We start from the raw sequence: 8,640 nt of genomic DNA, 5'->3' as shown, positions 1-8,640 counted from the left end.
TTTTCAACTAGACTGTGACCTGATCACATATCACTGGACTTCTCCACTACTAAGAAATAAAACATGGTAAGTAAAAAGTGAATTCTACGCATTTGAAAGTCATAAGGTCATTTTTAACATTACAATTAACTGGTTTATTCTAGAACTTTACCTACTCGCTAAAGGCCTTTTAGCAGATAACACCAGCTAGCTTGTGATGAAGAAAAAGCAATTTTACTTAAAAATGTTTGATATCGTCTTTTAACGTTAGTTTTGAAATGAGGCTGAGGTTGCTCTGTTTGACAAACCATTTAGAGATCACCCTATCTAGAACAAATAAAATATGAGATTTGGTGTTGCATTTGTGGGGAAAAGGTAAAAAGAAAAAGAAAAAAAGAAAGAGGAACAGTCTATCTAAACTAATTAATTTAATTTAATTATTTAATGTATCCTAAATGATCTATGTTGATAACATCATATTGTATTTTTAAATTTAAAAGGCAATGATAATTCATCTCATTTAGATTAAAAAATAAAGATAGATTGTGCCAATACTTTGACCCACTTTTTCTAGACCCCTTAAAGGGGCGCGCGCATATCTGCACTTAGCTGGCTTGCTACTAAAGAAAACGGGATGGCAACAGCAACATACGTGAGTATTTATACTGCCACCACCAATATTTAGCCACCAATCCTCACTCTGAGACCTCAGTAGCGTTAAGGTCCGCCACTCTGAAGTTTACGTTTAGTCAAAGTAAAATAAAAAAAACCACCAATTTACTGCCTTCTAAATATCATTTTTATTAAGCCTTTTGGTTCTTAGTCAACATACAAGGCTAATTTGTTAAAGGGTTAACCTGGCGGGGCTGAAAATGTTGGCTGCATTCATACCCTGCTCAATATACAGGTAATCTGCTCTTCACTTAGATGGAAGCAGTGCTAGCTACTCTGTGACACTGGGTGATCTACCTCTGAGATACGGAAGGTGACCTGGAGCTGGCGGAGGAACTGAATATCTTTTTCGCCCGCTTTGTGGCCGTGGTACCCGAGGTATTGGAGCCACAGCTGCAACACGCGGCCCACAGCAGCAGCACCCTCACCTTGGAAGAACACGAGGTGAGGCGCACTCTGCGGGCCGTCAACCCGAGGAAGGCGGCTGGTCCTGAAGGAGTGCCAGGCCAAATATTGAGGGATTGTGCAGAACACCTGGCTGGGATCTTCACTAAATCCCTCGCACAGGCGACTGTCCCATTCTGCCTCAAGTCCTCCACCGTAGTCCCATTGCCTAAGAAGCCCCACATCACCAGCCTGACTACACACCAGTGGCACTCACCCCAGTGATAATGATATGCTTTGAGAAGTTGGTCCACAGACACATCACAGTAGCCCTGCCTCGGAGCCTGGATCCACACCAGTTTGCCTACAGAGCTAACTGATCCACGGAAGACACCGTAGCCATAGCACTCCATGCTGCCCTAACGGCAGCATGGAGCAGCTATGTGCGGATGCTTTTCAGGGGTTACTGCTCTGCTTTTAATACCAACCTTGCACACAAACTGGTGGTGAAGCTACAAGACCTGGGGCTTCCATACACCACCTGCTTGTGGATCAACAGCTTCCTCTCGGACTGTAGACAGAGAGTGAGAGTTGGCCATCGCACATCCTCAGCCTGAGTCTCAGCACTGGCTCACCCCAGGGCTGTGTGCTCAGTCCACTGCTCTACTCTCTCTACACTCACGACTGTACTCCTGTCCACCAGAGCAACACCTTTGTGAAGTTTGCAGACAACACCACAGTGGTGGGGCTCATCTCCAGGGGTGATGAGTCTGCTTACAGAGATAAGGTGGAGCAGCTGTCGTCATGGTGTAAGGCCAATAACCTCCTCCTCAACACTTCAAAGACCAAAGAACTCATAATAGACTTCAGAAGAAAAAAGGCAGAGATACCACCACTAATCATTAAAGGCGACTGTGTGGAGAGGGTGGCAAACTTTCGCTTCCTGGGAGTCAACATAGAGGAGAACCTTTCCTCGAGTATGAACACCTCTGAGCTGCTGAAAAAGGCCCAACAGAGACAGAGAATTCTCAGGAGGAAAAATATTACACAGAGACTGCTGGTGTCCTTCTGCAGAGCCACCTTCGAGAGTGTACTAACCTATTGCATATGCATCCGGTACACTAGCAGCACTGTGGCTCAGAGGAAACCACTCCAAGGGGTCATGAACACCGCCCAAAGGATCACTGGCTGCCCTCTCCCCACGCTGGAAGAGCTACACAATACTTGCTTAAAAAGCTCAGAACATTATAAAAGATACTTCCCACCCTGGCCCCTCCCAGTTTGAAATGTTGCCCTCGGGAAGACAGTACAGTCACAAATAGACTCAAACACAACTTTTACCCAACAGCAATAATATGTCTAAATGTCACCTGTTTGCAGCCCGAGGGAATTTTTCTGAATGAGTGGGTGATGGGGGAAGTTGACTTGCTGACCGCTCAAGCCTGGAATGTTTTGATCACCATTTTTTCAGAATCAGAATCAGAATCAGAAAGGGTTTTATTGCCAAATGTTGAGCAGGTTTACAACATTAGGAAATTGCTGCGGTGCTTCAGTGCAAACATACTGTCATAAATTGCGCTTAAAGAGACATGAAAAAATAAAAGTAAGAATAAGAATTAAAAGTGCTACGTAGAAAGATATATGCATGAGATATACATGAGATATATACATGAGAATAAGAATTAAAAGTGCTACGTAGAAAGATATATACATGAGTGCAGGTGGTGATCAGTGCCAAAACATGGAATCATGCAGTGAACACAGCGTAGGGTCATGAGTTAGTGGTGGGGACAGTCGTACGTTTATTGTTCATGTGTCCAACAGCAGAGGGGAAGAAACTGTTCTTATGGCGAGAGGTTCTGGTGCGAATGGACCGGAGCCTCCTGCCTGAGGTGAGCAGGTCAAACAGACTGTATCCAGGGTGAGAAGGGTCAGCTGAGATCCGAGCTGCACGCCGCAGTGTCCTGGAGGTGTACAGGTCCTGCAGAGATGGGAGTTTTGGATGGATTTCAAGAATTTTGATAACAAATAAAGGAGTTTTTTAAATTGGAACTTTGACTTACGTTTTGAACAGCGGGCGCGTCAACATTATCCCCGTATTCAGCTGCTCGGCGACTCAAAGGTTTGACAGTCGCCAATACCACTCTTGAAATGATCTATGCACTGACTGAAGCATGTTTGTGGGAATATATGTGAATGTTTGCTCATACTATTCTTATTAGCACTTGATATTAAGTATTTCATTGATTGATTTTATTACATTTTAATTTTATTTTATTTTATTTTTATATTTCTATTGATGATGCAACTGATCGGAGAGCACTTTTAATTTTGTTGTACCTGCGACAATGACAATGAAGACATTTTGATTCTGATTATTCTAAAATTAGGAAATGTTATCTTTGCTTTAACTTTTGAGTATTGTGATGGACCGAGCAGTGAAGGAACGTCAGGCAAAGGTTAAAGTGCAAAAAAAGGTTTTTTTTTTAATGTGACCCTAAACATTTTTTTTTTTTACAGAAAATTCTAAATCTTGCACACGAATAGTGTGGGTGTCCAAGAAGAGGAGAAATTTGTGTCAACTATAACAAATGATTTTGAATACATTTTAACATTACGTTATCACATTCCTTTAAAGTTTTTACATTTGAGCAGACTTGTCCTTTTATTTCTTGGGAGTATAAAAGCAGTTTCAGATGAAACTTGGTCCAGAGACACAATAGGTAGCTCAGAGGAGGAATGCGTTTAAAGTATGACGTCAACTATCAAGAATGATTTTTAATGAATTTGTGAATGTGATGTGATTGTTTTGCATTAACTGTATTGAACATGAGCATGAGCATAACTGTCCTTTAATTTTTGTGGAATATTGCAATTGATAGTGATTAAACTTGGCCCAGAGGTACAGTAAGGGGAACCAGGCTATCCCAATGCAATATGTGTGCGCGCGTATGTGTGAAGGAAAACAGGCGCTGCCGTAAAGGCAAGTGTAGAAGCGCAAGAAACTTTATGTGGCGGATAAGAGGCGGATGGCTTGACCGCGGCTCATTTAACTGCGGTCTCATACCACTCTTTCTTTCTTTTTTTTTGGCCGCAATTGTCTCAAACTGCCTTTGAAAATCCGAACACCGAACACCGTGAGCGCGTTGTTTTCTTCCCGTCGTTCTAACGGTACAGTCCTGCGACGACGGAGGAGGGCCCTCGGACAAACTCTGGGATTTAAAAATCTGACGCTAAAAATTTTCGTTGTCTTTTACACGGGTAAAACATAACGTGGGCGAATGCTAATTGGATGCGCAGGCCGATATCGCCTTCTCAAGCTACTCTAATGTTGTGGGTAATATTTTGTAGGAGATGTTTTGTTCATGCATGGTGTTTGTGAACGCAGCATGAACATTCACCCCTCCCTTAGCTCTTTAATCGGAGGCTGGTGCAGCTGTGGCCTACTCCTGACTCCCCCTGACACTTGGCACTCTCTCTTTCCTGTTGTAGGTGGCGATAATCACAGGTTGTCTTTAAGCATTGCAGCTCGGATTCATTTCCCCTAGCAACTGTTTAAGCTGTGTAACTGTTGAAGGGTGGTGAGCAGAGGCGGAGCCAGACATTTGAAACACCCGGGGCTTAGCCCTAAAGGGTAGTATGCATGTGGGATTATTATTTTAGAAATGACTGAAAGACTGAAAGATTAATTGTCTCTGTTTTGAGTTTTGTTCAAAAAAGAATGACTTCATATAGGAAAAAAATATATCACATATGCAGGACACCATAAACTAGTTTTTTAATTAAGCAGCAAGGCAGAACAAAGTCGGGCCTGTATCAAGACACGAGGACTAAACCCCAATTCAACCAGACCAAGAACTGATCTGGAATTAAAACAGGACTACAACAGTTCAAAATCAGGACTACTGAGGACTTAACCAAGACAGAACCACAATCAGAACTAGATGATAGTAGCACTAAAAATCATCATAGACCTGCACTACACTTATTTTTTAATTCTACCAAAGTCCACTATTTAGACTGAGAAAAGTTTATGTAATTATTTAGCCTTGTTGTGCAAACAAGCCTGCATAACTTAATATAGAATTTGAAAAATAACAAACCTAAAAAGAAACACTAGGTACAAGATACATGAGTACCTATGATACGGTGATACTTTTGGTAAACAACCATTTGACTAACATGTGTCTCACCTGCTCTTGTTCCATCTCTGTTCTGTCCTCATTCTCCTCTCTCTCCCTCTCTGCTCCTCTCTCTCCCTCTTTGTGCTGACAATCATCAAATATACAGTTGAAACCAGATATTTACACACTCTTCAGATAAAAACACTTTTTTAATTGTAACATCAAATCAGACTAAATGTTTATTTTTTTAGATTGATAAATATAAAAAACATTTGTTAATTTTAAGAGTAAAGAGATAAACTGTCTGTATTTCTTAATTGCAAATGGCACCAAATTGTATTCAAAATTGAGCCACACTTATGGAGCTCCACAGTTCTTTTCCTGGTGTTTTGGTTGACATCTCTTGATTTTCCCATTTCAAAGAAACAGGCTGTGTTTTGCCTTATATGCATCCACAGCTGTGCCACCAATTTACTCACATGGACTCTGCTAACCTATCAGAAGCTTCTTCAGCTCAGAATGGAATCGTCTGGAGTTTTCTTATTAATTAACAATAAACTTAGTGTATATGTACTCCTAAATTTGATCAAAGTGATAAAAAATAGACAGCTCTGTCTCTCTTTATTCTGACATTTAACTAATTCAAAAGATATTTCAATATTTATCCAAAACAAAACAAGTTTACTCTAAATTGATGTTGTACAGTAAAAAAATGTTCTTGTGTTTTCCATAAAGTGTATGTAAATATCTGGTTTAAACTGCTGTGTACTGAAATCCCTCTTGTTTTGCATAGAAATATACTGAACAACATACAAAGCATAATATATAAAATAACATTTACCTGAGTTTTTTCTTTGAAAGAACCCTCTAATGTCCATTCTTATATTTCAGTACATAACTGAAACCGATTTAGTCGGGGAGGGTAAGAACTGAAAATATGAAATAAACACACGTAAGCTAAGACTCTAAAAAAAATAGCATTTGTTCTGCTTTTCATTTCGCCATTTGTTGATTCACTTGAAGAGCAAGTAACGTAATATTGGTCAAGTGATCAGTTTGATATCAATCTTTCGTGGTTCACCGTCATATTTACATTATTTGTACGGTACGAATGATTTGCTTTGGTACCTGGTCAAACTTAAGCTCTCCTTAGTATGGCTAGCTCCGTTTCTCCAACAGCGCACACAGGCAGCAGCTGCCCCGCCCCCTCGCTCAGTCGCTTAGTGCCTGAGCTCGGATCATACCAATATCAGGGGGGATTCACGCACAGTCGTAAATTCCCTCAGTGTGCACTATGTGCTTCGAATATTGTGTGTACTTTTTGTTTTATACAGTTGTCAGCCAGGCATCTAACTATGAAAAAATTGCACTCCAAAAGACCCCGGGCTTCTGACAAAACAACCCGGGCTTAAGCCCAGTAAGCCACCCTCACGCTCCGCCCCTGGTGGTGAGTAGGATCCTCATAGGTTCTCTGCAATTTGGTTTATAGTAGGGTGGACCCCGGCCAACGTTCTCTGCAGCAAACTTGTATCTCTATGGATCTCTACAGTTTCAGTTTATTTCCCAGTTTTTAAATCTGTTGCCCTATGGTTCCAAGAGCTGTCACCAATCTTTGCGTTGTATTATTTCACAACACTACTTTAATCAGCTAGCATTTCTCCTCTGGACTTGATGTCTACAGTCTCAGATCAACACAGCCCTGCCCTCCAGCACTATCAGCAGCAGTAACATTGTACCCCATCAGGTAAAATATAGGCTATGGTTGCTTTGCATTGTCCCCACCTGATGAGTGATAGTATGATGCAATTCTATATTATTTTAGATTCTTGATGAATGTGGGTTGTTGTTATTCAGCCTGGTTCTATGCACTCCTTTTTAATTTTGAGCACCTGCCCCTGCACAGCCCTGGTTAAATGTTACAGCATTGGTCTTTGAAGATGTGCTCAAATTGTAACAAAATACAGAACATTTATGAAAATGTTTGCTTTTCTACTGCACTTGGGCATTCAAAGCACTTTATACTTTATCTCATCCACCCTTTCACACACTTTCATAAAGGCACTTTTTTTTTTCTCTATGTCTTTTGCATCCAACATTGGTTTCCTTTGGAACTTTAAGTCTATCTGAAAGTGGAGAATAATTCTTAGTTGGTGTGGTTGGTTTTTAAATATTGCTCTAAATCATTGTTGTATATTTTTTACATGTTTATACAGAATATTGTATTTGGTTTTTAAGTAGTTATGTGGTACATGTGTTTAACTCTTGCTGCCATGATGTCTCTCTTGGAAATTAGATGAATAATCTCAATGAGATTTTTACCTGGATAAATAAAGAATTAATAACCCCCATGCCCTAGAAAACCCAGAAGTCTGACAAAGAAGTACAACCTCAATTTCCCAGTTATCTCAAAATTTTGGAGGGAAGATTTCCAATACAACCAATAAAAATTCCTGACAATTAAAATGTGCTCTGCTGCATTAATGTACAGAGCTATAAAGTTACATGTAGTGTCCGCTTTTTTTTTTTTTTTTTAAATATAAATCGGTTTCATAATAATAATCAGTTTACTCATGTTTTCCTGCTGTATTAGTGAACTGAAACTGAAGAGTATTACTTTATGATGTCACTTCCCATTTGAGCTTCCTGGATGCTTCAGATTACGAAAGGATTAATGTTTATTTTCCTCATGTTACTGTAGTGACTGTTATTTGTTGTGGAAGAGAGATTTGTTTTTGGGAATGACTTTATTGTTGCAAACAAAGTGCTATTAGTCAAAGTGGAATATTTCAGCATGGTGTGCTGTCTTTCCTTTAAAAAAAACAAACAAACTTGATTTGTGGCCTTTTTAGTTGATTTTCGCTAAACCTTCACCAGAAACTATCGCAGTGAAGGTTGGCTGTCAAGAAGCCATTGTTATGGAAGGGAAATGGAGAAAATGATGAGGTACCATATTATACACAACTGCACTGGAAAAACTGTGGCAGCAGGTCTTTTGGAAGTTTAAATCTTTGGTTCCAATCATTGTAAGTATCAACAGAGTTGAGGAGAGAGGTGCAACAGTGAGCGTCAACAGCCATCCGTGAAACACAGTGTAGGCTTTGTCATGGTTTGGGTCTGTATTTCCACCACTGGTGCTGGAGATCTTGATAAAAATATCAGTTTGGTTTTCGAGCATGACAATGATCCCAAACGACCTGTCAATTCAGTAAAACCCTACCTGGATAGAGGGGAAAACCACAATCAAGGGTTAACCTCCCCAGTGCCTGGACCTCAGCTCACTGAAGCAGTGCAGGATCATCTGGATATGGAAAAAAAGGTAAATGTCCTTTAAAATGTGTGGAGAACTATTCCTGACGATGACTTAAAACAAATGACAAGAAAAGTTGCCTCAGTGAACTCAGTTCAGTGCAGGTTTAGTTAGGTAGTGCCAAATTACACCTAAAGTTGCCTCAAAGCAATTTACACTGTATGTTAAAGACCT

At 40.3% G+C, this 8,640-nt stretch overlaps 1 long non-coding RNA gene across 1 annotated transcript; it reads right to left on the bottom strand.

Moving 5' to 3' along the window:
* Positions 1-4,796: 4,796 nt before the first annotated feature.
* LOC145428890 (uncharacterized) lies at positions 4,797-6,519 on the bottom strand. The gene is made up of 2 exons (XR_013909224.1): positions 6,001-6,519; positions 4,797-5,303 (listed from the first exon to the last, which is right to left on the bottom strand). It is a non-coding gene; the product is annotated as an uncharacterized LOC145428890 (long non-coding RNA).
* Between the last annotated feature and the right edge of the window lie 2,121 nt (positions 6,520-8,640).

The sequence above is a fragment of the Astatotilapia calliptera genome, chromosome 5 (genome assembly GCF_964374335.1).
Source record: "Astatotilapia calliptera chromosome 5, fAstCal68.1, whole genome shotgun sequence".
NCBI classification, from domain to species: Eukaryota; Metazoa; Chordata; class Actinopteri; order Cichliformes; family Cichlidae; genus Astatotilapia; species Astatotilapia calliptera.
The sequence above is the reverse complement of the archived record's forward strand: the minus strand, read 5'-3'. Positions and strand labels throughout refer to the sequence as shown.